At 46.2% G+C, this 14,854-nt stretch overlaps 1 protein-coding gene and 1 pseudogene across 3 annotated transcripts in view; both read right to left on the minus strand.

Annotated features, from left to right (window-relative positions):
* The window catches only part of LOC139256522 (zinc finger protein 850-like), a 511,041-nt pseudogene that overhangs the window by 176,846 nt on the left and 319,341 nt on the right, over positions 1–14,854 (minus strand).
* Positions 1–14,854, minus strand: part of LOC139260402 (zinc finger protein 239-like) — a 70,193-nt gene that overhangs the window by 53,566 nt on the left and 1,773 nt on the right. Inside the window, exon 1 of one of the 3 annotated variants that reach the window (XM_070876977.1) lies at positions 14,699–14,718. The exons of the other annotated variants lie outside the window; for them this stretch is intronic. The gene's annotated coding sequence lies outside the window, so the exon portion shown is untranslated. Of the gene's footprint in view, positions 1–14,698; positions 14,719–14,854 lie in introns of those variants that run through there. 3 annotated transcript variants of the gene reach the window in all.

The following is a 14,854-nucleotide window of genomic DNA, read 5'->3' on the forward strand; positions in this document are numbered from 1 at the left end:
ATCTATGTATATTGTAAACAGTTGTGGTCCCAGCACCGATCCCTGTGGCACACCACTAACCACCGATTTCGAACCCGAAAAGGACCCATTTATCCCGACTCTCTGCTTTCTGTTCGCCAGCCAATTCTCGATCCATGCTAATACATTTCCTCTGACTCCGCGTACCTTTATCTTCTGCAGTAACCTTTTGTGAGGCACCTTATCGAATGCCTTTTGGAAATCTAAATACACCACATCCATCGGTACACCTCTATCCACCATGCTCATTATATCCTCAAAGAATTCCAGTAAATTAGTTAAACATGATTTCCCCTTCATGAATCCATGTTGCATCTGCTTGATTGCACTATTCCTATCGAGATGTCCCGCTATTTCTTCCTTAATGATAGCTTCAAGCATTTTCACCACTACAGATGTTAAACTAACCGGCCTATAGTTACCTGCCTTTTGTCTGCCCCTCTTTTTTTTTAAACAGAGGCGTTACATTATCTGCTTTCCAATCCGCTGGTACCTCCCCAGAGTCCAGAGAATTTTGGTAGATTATAACGAATGCATCTGCTATAACTTCCGCCATCTCTTTTAATACTCTGGGATGCATTTCATCAGGACCAGGGGACTTGTCTCCCTTGAGTCCCATTAGCCTGTCCAGCACTACCCCACTAGTGATAGTGATTGTCTCAAGGTCCTCCCTTCCCACATTCCCGTGACCAGCAATTTTTGGCATGGTTTTTGTGTCTTCCACTGTGAAGACCGAAGCAAAATAATTGTTTCAGGTCTCAGCCATTGCCACATTTCCCATTATTAAATCCCCCTTCTCATCTTCTAAGGGACCAACATTTACTTTAGTCACTCTTTTCCGTTTTATATATCGGTAAAAGCTTTTACTATCTACTTTTATGTTTTGCGCAAGTTTACTTTCATAATCTATCTTTCCTTTATTTATTGCTTTCTTGGTCATTCTTTGCTGTCGTTTAAAATTTTCCCAATCCTCTAGTTTTCCACTAACCTTGGCCACCTTATACGCATTGGTTTTTCATTTGATACTCTCCTTTATTTCCTTGGTTATCCACGGCTGGTTATCCCTTCTCTTACCGCCCTTCTTTTTCACTGGAATATATTTTTGTTGAGCACTATGAAAGTGCTCCTTAAAAGTCCTCCACTGTTCCTCAATTGTGTCACCGTTTAGTCTGTGTTCCCAGTCTACTTTAGCCAACTCTGCCCTCATCCCACTGTCGTCCCCTTTGTTTAAGCATAGTACGCTCGTTTGAGACACTACTACCTCACCCTCAATCTGTATTACAAATTCAACCATACTGTGATCACTCATTCCGAGAGGATCTTTTACTAGGAGATCGTTCATTATTCCTGTCTCATTACACAGGACCAGATCTAAGATAGCTTGCTCCCTTGTAGGTTCTGTAACATACTGTTTTAAGAAAGAATCCCGTATGCATTCTATGAATTCCTCCTCAAGGCTACCCCGTGCGATTTGATTTGACCAATCGATATGTAGGTTAAAATCCCCCATGATTACTGCCGTTTCTTTTTCACGTGCCTCCATTATTCCCTTGATTATTGCCCGCCCCACCGTGAAGTTATTATTTGGGGGCCTATAAACTACACCCACCAGTGACTTTTTCCCCTTACTATCTCTAATCTCCACCCACAATGATTCAACATTTTGTTCATTGGAGCCAATATCATCCTAATATCATCCTTTATTAACAGAGCTACCCCACCTCCTTTCCCTTCTTGTCTATCTTTCCGAATTGTCAGATACCCCTGTATGTTTAATTCCCAGTCTTGGCCACCCTGCAACCACGTTTGTGTAATGGCCACCAAATCATACCCATTTGTAATGATTTGTGCCGTTAACTCATTTACTTTATTTCAAATGCTGAGTGCATTTAGGGTAGAGTGTTTTAATACTAGTTTTTAAACCATGATTTTTAGTTTTGACCCCTCCTGCAGCCCCTTTATATTTATACATATTGTCCCTTCCTGTCACCTTGTGGTTTACACTTACCCCAGTGCTACTCTGCTCTGTTGCCTCCTGCCTTTTGCATTCTTTCTTGGGGTCCTGTTCATCTGAGCTCTCACCCATTCTAACTAGCTCAGAGCCCTCTCCTGGGTTCCGAATACTCCTTGCATTGAGGCACCGAGCTTTCAGGCTTGCCTTTTTATTGCACTTTGACCCTTTAGAATTTTGCTGTACAGTGGCCCTTTTTGTTTTTTGCCTTGGGTTTCTCTGCCCTCCACTTTTACTCATCTCCTTTCTGTCTTTTGCTTCTGTCTCCATTTTGTTTCCCTCTGTCTCCCTGCATTGGTTCCCATCCCCCTACCATATTAGTTTAACTCCTCCCCAACAGCACTAGCAAACACTCCCCCTCGGACACTGGTTCCGGTCCTGCCCAGGTGCAGACCGTCCGGTTTGTACTGGTCCCACCTCCCCCAGAACCGGTTCCAATGCCCCAGGAATTTGAATCCCTCCCTGCTGCACCACTGCTCAAGCCACGTATTCATCTGACCTATCCTGCGATTCCTACTCTGACTAGCACGTGGCACTGGTAGCAATCCCGAGATTACTACTTTTGAGGTCCTACTTTTTAAATTTAGCTCCGAGCTCTTTAAATTCGTCTCGTAGGACCTCAATCCCTTTTTTTACCTATGTCGTTGGTACCAATGTGCACCACGACAACTGGCTGGTCACCCTCCCTTTTCAGAATGTCCTGCACCCGCTCCGAGACATCCTTGACCCTTGCACCAGGGAGGCAACATACCATCCTGGAGTCTCGGTTGCGGCCGCAGAAACGCCTATCTATTCCCCTTACAATTGAATCCTCTGTCACTATCGCTCTCCCACTCTTTTTCCTGCCCTCCTGTGCAGCAGAGCCAGCCACGGTGCCATGAACTTGGCTGGTGCTGCCCTCCCCTGATGAGTCATCCCCCTCAACAGTACTCAAAGAAGTGTATCTGTTTTGCAGGGGGATGACCGCAGGTTCCCCTGCACTACCTTCCTTGCACTGCTCTTCCTGTTGGTCTTCCATTCCCTAGCTGGCTGTGGACCCGTCTCCTGCGGTAAGACCAACTCGCTACATGTGCTACTCACGTCATTCTCAGCATCGTGGATGCTCCAGAGTGAATCCACCCTTAGCTCCAACTCCGCAACGCGGTCTGTCAGGAGCTGGAGGTGGATACACTTCCCGCACACTTAGTCGTCAGGACACCGGAAATGTCCCCGAGTTCCCACATGGTACAGGAGGAGCATATCACGTGACCGAGCTCCCATGCCACGACTTAACCCTTGGATACACTTAATTTGGCGACAACAATGTTAACAGGTTACTTACTGATATAAAAAAGAAAAAGAAAAGCTACTCACCAATCACCAGCCAATCACTTACCCCTTTGGCTGTGACGTCAGCTTTTGATTTCTTTCTACTTCTTTTTTGCTTTTTCTCCCGGCTGGAGCTGCACGAGCCACGCCTTTTGTAGGCCTCACCAACACCACACACTCCCACCGCCTCTGGGCCTTTTGTAGGCCTCACCAACACCACGAACTCCCACCGCCTCTGGGCCTTTTGTAGGCCTCACCAACACCACGCACTCCCACCGCCTCTGGGCCTTTTGTAGGCCTCACCAACACCACAAACTCCCGCCGCCTCTGGGCCTTTTGTAGGCCTCACCAACACCACGAACTCCCGCCGCCTCTGGGCCTTTTGTAGGCCTCACCAACACCACGCACTCCCACCGCCTCTGGGCCTTTTGTAGGCCTCACCAACACCACGAACTCCCGCCGCCTCTGGGCCTTTTGTAGGCCTCACCAACACCACGCACTCCCGCCGTCTCTGGGCCTTTTGTAGGCCTCACCAACACCACGAACTCCCGCCGTCTCTGGGCCTTTTGTAGGCCTCACTAACACCACGAACTCCCGCCGTCTCTGGGCCTTTTGTAGGCCTCACCAACACCACGAACTCCCGCCGTCTCTGGGCCTTTTGTAGGCCTCACCAACACCACGAACTCCCGCCGCCTCTGGGCCTTTTGTAGGCCTCAACAACGCCACGAACTCCCGCACAGGTTAGATACAGAGTAAAGCTCCCCCTAGACTGTGCAATCACATCTTATTGAATGGGGAGCAGGCTCAGGGGACCGGGTGGCCCACTCCTGCTCCTATTTCTCATGTTCGTATGTACCCAGCATGCCCGGCGTGGGAGAATGTGCCGCACCCAGACTACAGGAGCTCAGTGCGCAGGCGCGAGTCCTGGCTGTGTTTGGAGCGTGTAATGACGGAGGTGACACGGTTTGCACAAGCTCCACAGAGGTGTCATGTTCAGTGTGACGGAGGAGAGTAATGCAGCAGCGGGGAGCCGGGGAGGATTCATAAACAACCGGGGCCCGCCGCAAGCCCGGAATAATAACCGGAATATCAGAGGTTCCAGATTTGAGGCTTTCTCCCGGTCACAGTCCAAGACTGTTGGTGGCCATCTTGGTGCAGGAAGGCAGGTTCAGCTCTCCGCCATCTTGATTCAGTGAGTAGCAAAGTGCATGAGCGGCCATCTTGGTGCAGGAACAAAGTGAGCAATGTCACGGTCTGTGGAACTGAACCCAACTAGAGTCAGCACCTTAAGGGGAGCAGAGGGAGGGGAACCAGTTAGTGTCGAACTGAACCCAGCCAGAGTCAGCACCTTAAGGGGAGCAGAGGGAGGGGAACCAGTCAGTGTCGAACTGAACCCAGCCAAAGTCAGCATAAGAACATAAGAAATAGGAGCAAGAGTAGGCCATACGGCCCCTCGAGTCTGCTCCACCATTTAATACGATCATGGCTGATCCGATCATGGACTCGGGTCCACTTCCCTGCCCGCTCTCCATAACCCCTTATCGGTTAAGAAACTGTCGATCTCTGTCTTAAATTTATTCAATGTCCCAGCTTCCACAGCTGTCTGAGTCACCGAATTCCACAGATTTACAACGCTCAGAAAAGAAATTCCTCCTCATCTCGTTTTAAATGGACGGCCCCTTATTCCAAGATTATGCCCCCTAGTTCTAGTCTCCCCTAGCAGTGGAAACATCCTCTCTGCATCCAACTTGTCAAGCCCCCTCATAATCTTATACATTTCGATAAGATCACCTCTCATTCTTCTGAATTCCAATGAGTAGAGGCCCAACCTTCTCAACCATTCCTCATAAGCCAATCCCCTCATCTCCAGAATCAACCGAGTGAACCTTCTCTGAACTGCCTCCAAAGCAAGTATATCCTTTCTTAGATATGGAAACTAAAACGGCATGCAGTATTCCAAGTGTGGCCTCACCAATACCCTGTATAAATGTAGCAAGACTTCTCTGCTTTTATACTCCATCCCCTTTGTAATAAAGGCCACGATTCCATTGGCCTTCCTGATCACTTGTTGTACCTGCATACGAACTAACCTTTTGTGTTTCATGCACCGGGACCCCCAGGTCCTGCTGAACTGCAACACTTTGCAATTTTTCTCCCAAAGTGCATAACCTCACACTTTCCAACATTATACTCCCATCTGCCAAATTTTGCCCACTCACTTAGCCTGTCTATGTCCTTTTGCAGGTTTTTTGTATCCTTCTCACACATTGCTTTTCCTCCCATCTTTGTATCGTCAGCAAACTTGGCTACGTTACACTCAGTCCCTTCTTCCAAGTCGTTAATATAGATTGTAAATAGCTGGGGTCCCAGCACTGATCCCTGCGGCACCCTACTAGTTACTGATTGCCAACCCGAGAATGAACTATTTATCCCGACTCTCTGTTTTCTGTTTGTTAGCCAATCCTCTATCCATGCTAATATATTACCCCAACCTCGTGAACTTTTATCTTGTGCAGTAACCTTTTATGTGGCACCTTGTCAAATGTCTTCTGGAAGTCCAAATACATCACATCCACTGGTTCCCCTTTATCCACCCTGTTCGTTACATCCTCAAAGAATTCCAGCAAATTTGTCAAACATGACTTCCCCTTCATAAATCCATGCTGACTCTGCCTGACTGAATTTTGCTTTTCCAAATGTCCTGCTACTGCTTCTTTAATAATGGACTCCAACATTTTCCCAACCACAGATGTTAGGCTAACTGGTCTATACTTTCCTGCTTTTTGTCTACTTCCTTTTTCAAATAGAGGCGTTATATTTGCAGTTTTCCAAAATCCAGGGAATTTTGGTAAATTACAACCAATGCACCCACTATCCCTGCCCCTACTTCTCTTAAGAGCCTAGGATGCAAGCCATCAGGTCCAGGGGATTTATTTGCCTTTAGTCCCATTATCTTACTGAGTACCAGTCCTTAGTGATTGTGATTGTGGTAAGTTCCTCCCCCCTTTAGCCCCTTCACTATCCACTGTTGGGATATTTTTAGTGTCCTCTACCGTAAAGTCTAATACAAAATATTTGTTCAGAGTTTCTGCCATCTCCATGGTTCCCATTACTAATTCCCCGGTCTCGTCCTCTAAGGGACCAACATTTACTTTACCCACTCTTTTCCTTTTTATATACCGATAGAAACTCTTGCTATCTGTTTTTATATTTCGTGCTAGATTACTTTCATAGCCTATCTTCCCTTTCGTAATCATTTTTTTAGTCATTCTTTGCTAACTTTTAAAAGCTTCCCAATCTTCTGTCCACCCACTAGTTTTGGCCACTTTGTGTGCCCTTGTTTTTAAATTGGATATCGTCCTTTATTTCTTTAGTTAGCCACAGATGGCTATCTTTTCTTTTATACCCTTTCCTCCTGACTGGAATATATTTTTCTTCAGAGTTGTGAAACATCTCCTTAAATGTCTGCCACTGCTCATCAACCGTCTTACACTTTAAATTTATTTCCCCAGTCCACTTTAGCCAACTCTGCCCTCATACCTTTGTAGTCTGCTTTATTTAAGCTTAGTACGCTGGTTTGAGATCCAACTTTCTCGGCCTCCATCTGAATTTGAAATTCAACCATGTTATGATCACTGATTTCAAGGGGATCCTTTACTAGGAGATTGTTTATTAATCCTGTCTCATTACACAGGACCAGATCTAAGAGAGCCAGCACTTCAGAGGAGTAGAGGGAGAGAAAACCAGTTATTGTAGAATTACACCCAGCCAGAGTCAGCACCATCAGGGGAGGGAGAGGGAGGGGAACCAGCGAGTGTAGAAATGAACCCAGCCAGAATTGGTGGTGGAAACTGGGAGTGGAGGAGAAACAGTCCAGATATGTGCGATGGGTTTGGATTTCAGCACAGCAGGAGGGATAATGTGTGGGACAGGGATTTACAGCTTTGGAAGAATAAGAGAGGAAAGAATGTTCCATGGAAACTAGATGTGTCTATTCTAAATTTGTGTCTTTTCCTGACAGTGATGAGTTTTGTTATCTCCTTTTACAGTGTATTCGAAGGGGATATTTTCAGACAGGAAACACAAACCAAATATCACGTCAAGATTTGACGGAGTCAATCGATTGATCAGGACCTGAATATCATCGGCCTTTGAAAGTGGAAGGAGAAATGTTTGTCTGTTCTGTCTGTGGGAAAAGATTTCAAATATCAGTGTGACTGGAAAGGCACTGAGACACACACAGACCCGAGTGAGTGTTCCAGTGCACTGCCTGTGGAAAGAGCTTTAACCAACCAGTTACACAGCCTGAAAAAACATCCCACCATTCACAGCGGGAAGAAACTGTAAACGTGTTGTGTGTGGGCGAGGCTTCAACTGATCGTCCAACCTGGAGAGTCACAAGGATATCCATACCATGGAGAAACCGTGGAAATGTGGGGACTGTGGGAAGGTATTCAGATCACCGTCTGCACTGGAAATTCATCGACGCAGTCACACTGGGGAGAGGCCGTTCACCTGCTCTGAGTGTGGGAAGGGATTCACTCAGTCATCCAACCTGTGACACACCAACGAGTTCACAAGTGACTGCAGGGGTGGGAATCTGCTGTTATTGCTGCTGTTAATCACATCCCGACTGAACCATGTTCATTTTGACAGTTGGGGTTTGTTTCTGCTGATGTTAATAACCCTATAACTGGGCTGGACTTTAATATTCTGGATATATTGCTGATTGTGTTCTTGGGGCTGCAGTGTCCATTTAAGAAACGCTGTGTGTTATCCTTCCCCTTTATTCAGTAACTCGCAACAGAAATTTAGTTTGCAATAAAATTATGAACTTTTACTGCAATCCTACATTGATCTTTCATTTAAAATCTACAATAGTGTGTGAAAGTTTCCACTGAATAAAGTCTCCAATTATAAAGAGCTTGCTGACAATTCTTACTGACTTGCACATTACACACAATGGCCCCTCCATTATCCACCAGAAAGAAGGGGAATGGGAATTGGTGGGAAATCGGTGTCCCCAAATGTTTCCCCTCCTGTCTGGTGTAGCAAGCCCCTCGGCACGGGAATGGAGACAAGTCCAGACCAAAACTGTGTGCAGTACTCCAGGTGTGGTCTTACCAGCGTGCTGTACAGTTGTAGTAAGGCTTCACTATTTTTAAACTCCATCCCTCTTGCAATAAAGGCCAGCATTCAATTTGACTCCCTGATTACTTGCTGCAACTGCACGATACAGGATACCTGCCATCGATCTAATCAACCCAGACGCCGGCCATGCACACCTTCACTGGTCCTTGTCAAGAAGGAAGAGGGACATTCACACATTCCTCAACTGTGGAGCCAGATCTGTTCAAGGAAGGTTTGCATTGTACTACACAGCAGGAGAGCTGATCGTGCCCCTGTCTGGGCCAGGGAGTGGAATACACTGATGATCAAGAGGTAATTAACCATCGGAAGAGTCACCAGGGGAACAGCAGGAAATATGTTTGATGCTGTGATTATGAAGCCCTATAAAAAGAGGACCACTTCTGAGCGAGGGCACTGCAGTGAAGGAGGATGCAGGGTGGTCACCTGGTCCCGGCCTACAATCCACACCGGAACCAGCTGTGTGGGTGATTGTAAGTTTCAGTCAAACCGTCGGGGAATTTGTCGGAGTAGTTTTATAATCGCAATCGAATCGCGGAGGGGTTTTAAACTGTGATATTTCCTGTTAGGTTTCAGGTAACCTCGTGTAGGGGGTTTGTATTGTGGGTTCTGTGTTATTGCAGTCAGAATCTCAGGGAGGTTGTGTACTGGGGAATAACGCAAGTTCAATAAACGTACAAGTTTAAGGTTGAGCCAAAGCCGAGTGTATTTTGTTCTTATAAATCCTGAAGTCAAGAACTGTTGGTGAGGGGTTACAGAATCTCTTACAGGCACCACCCAGTGTGACTGAGTCATAGTTCCACCATTCAATTAGATCGTGGCTGATCAGTATCTTAACTCCATCGCCCTTAATACCCTTGCCTAAGAAGAACCTATCAATCAGTTTTGGATTGATAGATTGGCATCTATCAGCCTCAATTTTATGGGGAACAGAGTTCCAGATTTCCACAACACTTTAAGAACATAAGAAATAGGAGCAGGAGTAGGCCATACAGCCCCTCGAGCCTGCACCACCATTCAATAAGATCCAGGATGATCTTGTACTTCAGCTCCACTTTCCCGCACTATCCCCATATCCCTCGATTCCTTTAGTGTCCAAACAGTGTTCTATCTCAGCCCTGAATATACTCAACGACTCAGCAACCACAGTCCTCTGGGTGGGGTAGAGAGTTCTAAAGATTCACGACCCAGAAATTTCTCATCAGCTCAGTCCGAACTGGCCGAGCCCCGTATCCTGAGACTATGGCCCCAAGTTTCCACATGATTTGCGCCTGATTTTTAGGAGCAACTGGTGGAGAATGGAGTATCTTAGAAATCGCAAATCTCCACATTTTTTTTTCTGCAGTTCTAGTCAGGTAGAACAGTTCTACTTTGGAACAGAATTTTTTCTTCAAAAGGGGGCGTGTCCGGCCACTGACGCCTGATTTGAAAGTTTCCACAGTGAAAACGTACTCCAAACTAACTTAGAATGGAGCAAGTGAAGGTTTTTGTAGAACTGAAAAAAACCTTGTCTACACATTTAAAAAATCAGGCCCAGGTTACAAATTAGGCGTAGGGAACGAGGGGGGGGGGGGGGGGGGAGTGAAGGGAAGTCATTAAATTCTACAATAAATCCTTATTTATACTTCTACAAATATTATACAAATAAATCCAACCTGAATAAAAATTTATAAGCAAAGAAAAGATTAAATAAACCATCTTCCTACCTGTGTGAAAGTGCTTCAGCCAGGGAGAATGCTGCAGCAAGCCTCACAAGTTGAGGCAGCCGTTCGTTCCCGACGGCGGGCGGGCGGGGGGGGAGGGAGGGAGTGCGGGCCCGACCGACAGCAGCTGGGGGGAGGAAGCTGTTCCAGACGGCAGGGGGGGGGGAGGGAGGGAGTGCGGGCCCGACCGACCGACCGAAGCGGGTGGGGAGGAAGCCATTCCAGACAGCGGGCGGGGAGGGAGGGAAGGAGACAGTGAGAAGGCTGCAGGAAGCCTCACAAGTTGAGTAGCCATTCCCGATGGTAGGGTGGGGGGGGGGGAGGGGGGGAGGGGGGGAGGCCGTCGGGAAACGGCTGCCTCAACTTTGAGGCTTCCTGCAGCCATCTCACTGCTGCAAGAAGCCTCAGTGCTGATGGCAATGTGCTTTTATTAAAAAATGTTCAAAAATTATACAGCTACAAAGAACTACAAAAATGGCCGAGTGCCAATGTTTCCTTCACACTGAGCGTGTGCGAACGCTCCAACGCGCACGGTTGCCGGCAGGAAAAAAACTAATTTAAATGGTACCCGCCCCCTCCCACTTACAAAATCGGCGCGAGTGGTAGGCTCCGCCCCCTGGGCACTGCGCCGAGCTGCCACGGAGCTGCAGGGCGCTCCAGAATCGCGCGGTTTTATTCCGGCGCCCATTTTGTAGCGTGTGGAAACTTGGGGCCTATAACCCTTGGTTCAAGACTCTCGAGCCAAGAGAAACAGATTCTCACCATTTGTGTGAGGAAGTGCTTCCTGACATCACCCCGGAAACTCAGTGGTGGGAAAATTATTGGAAAAAAGTCCTGAGGGGCAGGATAAATCTTCATTTGGAAAGGTATGGATTTATCAAGGACAGTCAGCATGGATTTGTTCAGGGACGTAACCAGGAGGGTCGATGAGGGTAGTGCGTATGATGCAGTGTACATGGATTTTAACAAAGCTTTTGATAAGGACCCACATGGCAGACTGGTCATGAAAATAAAAGCCCATGGGATCCAGGGCAAAGTGACAAGTTGGATCCAAATTGGCTCAGGCTGGAAGCAAAGGGTCATGGTTGATGGGTGTTTTTGTGACTGGAAGGCTGTATCCACTGGGGTTCCACAGGGCTCAGTGCTGGGTCCCTCGTTTTTTGTGATTTATATCAATGACTTGGATTTGAATGTTGGGGGTATGATTAAGAAGTTTCCAGATGACACTAAAATAGGTCGTGTGGTTGAGAATTAAGAAGAAAGCTGCAGACTGCAGGAAGATATCAATGCACTGGTCAGGGGGGCAGAACAGTGGCAAATGGAATTCAATGCGGATAAGTGTGAGGTAATGCATTTGGGGAGGTCTAACAAGGCAAGGGAATACACATTAAGTGGTACGACACTGAAAAGTGTAGAGGAACAAAGGGACTTCGGAGTGCAGGTCCACACATCCCTGAAAGTGGCAGGCCAGGTAGATCAGGTGGTTAGAAATACTTGCCTTTATTAGTCGAGGCATGGAATACAAGAGTAAGGAGGTTATGCTTGAACTGGTTAGGCCGCAGCTGGAATGCTATGCGCAGTTCTGGTCACCACATTACAGGAAAGATGTGGTGGAAAGGGTACAGAGGAAATTTACAAGAATGTTGCCTGGACTGGAGAATTTTGGCTATGAGGAAAGATTGGAGATATTGGGTCTGTTTTCTTTGGAACAGAGAAGGCTGATGAGAGACCTGATTAAAGTGTATAAAATTATGATGAGCCTGTATAGAGTGGATAGGAAGGACCCGTTTCCCTTGGCAGAGGGGTCAACAACCAGGGGGCATAGATTTAAATTAAGTGGTTTAGAGGAGATACAAAGGGAAATTTCTTCACCCAGAGGGTGGTGGGGGTCTGGAACTCACTGCCTGAAGGGTGGTAGAGGCAGAAACCTTCACCACATTTAAAAAATACTTGGATGTGCACTTAAAGTGCTGTCACCTACTGGGCTACGGACCAAGAGCTGGAGAGTGGGAATAGGCTGGATAGCTCTTTGTTGGCCAGCACGGATATGGTGGGTCAAAATGGCCTTCTTCCATGCTGTAAATTTTGATGATTTTATGATTAATGACCTAGATGAATTGAGAGAGTGTAATATATCCAACTTTGCTGATGATACAAAACTAGGTGGGACAGTAAGTTGTGAGAACACAAGAGTCTGTAAGATATATATATATATATATATATGATGTGAGTGGGCAGTAAGAGGCAGATGGAGTATAATGTAGGGAAATGTGAGGTTATTCACTTTGGTAGGAACAACAGAAAAACAGATCATCATTTAAATGGTGAGAAACTTTTAAATGTTGGTGTTCAGAGAGATTTGGCTGTCCTCGTGCAAGAAACACAAAGTGAGTGAGCAGGTACACAAGCAATAAGGAAGGCAAATGGTATGTTGTCGGAGTATAAGAGTGAGGAAGTCTTTCTACAATTGTACAGGTGAGACCACACCTGGAGTACTGTGCACAGTTTTGGTCTCCTTATCTAAGGATGGAAACACTTGGCTTGGAGATGGTGAACAAAGGTTCACGAGATTGATTCCTGGGATGAGTGGGCTGTCTGATGATGAGAGAGTGTGTAGAATGGGCCTATACACTCTCAAGTTTAGAATAAATGATGTGTGATCTCATTGAAACATACAAGGTTCTGAGGGGACTGACAGGTTAGATGCCGAGAGGTTGATGACCCTGGCTAGAATGTCTAGAACTAGGGGGCCCAGGCTCAGGATAAGGCGTAGGCCATTTAAGACAGAGATGAGGAATGTCTTCACTCAGAGGGCTGTGAATGTTGGAACTCTCTGCCCCAGAGGGCTGGGGATGCTCAGTCTATTCAAGGCTCAGAGAGATAGATTTTTGGACTCTCGGTGAATCAAGGGATATGGAGATCAGGCGGGAAAGTGGAAAGTGCAGCCATGATCTTACTGAATGGTGGAGCAGGCTCGAGGGGCCGTATGGCCTACTCCTGTTCCTATTTCTTATGTTGATATCCAGGGGGCTCTAGATTTATTAGTTCCACCCTTTTTTTAAAAAAAAGGTAACATACTTCCTCTGACCCCTCATTATCTCCTCCTTGAATGCCTCCCACTGCTCGGAGACTGATTTACCTTCAACATAAGAATTAGGAGCAGGAGTATGCCATTTGGCCCCTCGAGCCTACTCCGCCATTCAATGAGATCATGGCTGATCTTCTACCTCAACTCCACTTTCCTGCATTATTCCCATATCCCTTGATTCCCTTTATATACAAAAATCTAGCAATCTCTATCTTGAACATACTCAACAACTGACCTTCCACAGCCCTCTGGGGTAGAGAATTTCAAAGATTCACCACCCTCTGAGGTTTCTCCTCATCTCAGTCCTAAATGGCCAACCCCTTATTTTGAGACTGTGACCCCTGATTCTAGACTCCTCAGCCAGAGGAAACATCCTCCCTGCATCTACCCTGTCAATCCCTGTAAGAATTTTGTATGTTTCAATGAGATCACCTCTCATTCTTCTAAACTCTAAAGAATATAGGCCTAGTCTACTCAATCTCCCCTCACAGGACAATCCCCCCATCCCAGGAATTCAGTCTGGTGAACCTTCGTTGCCATCCTCAATATCAAGTATATCCTTCCTTAGCTCAGCAGCCAAAACTGTGCACAATACTCAGCTGCAGTCTCACCAGGGCCCTATATAATTGCAGTAAGACATCTTTACTCTTATCCTCAAATCCTCTTGTAATAAAGGCCAACATACCATTTGCTTTCTCAATTGCTTGCTGTACCTGCAAATTAACTTTGTGATTCATGTACAAGGACACCAAGGTCCCTCTGAACACCAACATTTCCCAATCTCTCACCATTTCAAGTAGCTGTTTCCAGTCCACTTTGGCTAAATCACATCTCAGCTTCGTAAAATTGGCTTTTCCCCAATTGAGAACTTTTATTCCTGGTCTAGTTTTGTCCTTATCCATAACTCCCCTAAATCTAACTGAATTATGATCACTAGCACCAACATGCTGTCCCACTGATACCCCTCCCACCTGCCCAGCTTCAGTACCTAATACTAAGTCCAGAACTTCACCCTCTCTTGTTGAGCTTGCTACGTACTGGCTAAAAAGTTCTGCTGTTTGCTGACCCCTCTGTGAAGGGAAATAGGTCCTTCCTCTCCACTCTATCGAGGCCCCTCATAATTTTATACACCTCATTAAGGTCTCCCCTTAGCCTCTGCTGTTCCAAAGAAAACAAACTATTAAGGAGGGTTGATGGGTTGGAGGAAGTTAGAGATATAGGGAGGGGTGAGGCCCTGGAGAGATTTGAACAAGAGGATTGAGTATTTTAAAGGCTGAAGCCACCAACCGTCTCGCCCAGCACAGAATGTAACTCACTACCAACAGGAAGGATGTTACTTTAACTACTACAAATGCATAATGAGGGGGAATCAATCTCTGTCCCTTTAACTAACAGCGACATGGAAAGAGGGAAATGAATGACCTTTAAACACCTGGTCCACTTGGCACTGAAGTGTCTGAAACTCATAATAGGAACTGCAGGGAAATAAAATACTTACAGCTGTTAAACTGTTTTGTTGACAAAAGAAATCTCAATTTAACTTTAAAAAATAAAGTTTAACAGGGGTTCACACTGACT

This window comes from Pristiophorus japonicus, chromosome 3, assembly GCF_044704955.1.
Source record: "Pristiophorus japonicus isolate sPriJap1 chromosome 3, sPriJap1.hap1, whole genome shotgun sequence".
NCBI lineage: Eukaryota > Metazoa > Chordata > Chondrichthyes > Pristiophoridae > Pristiophorus > Pristiophorus japonicus.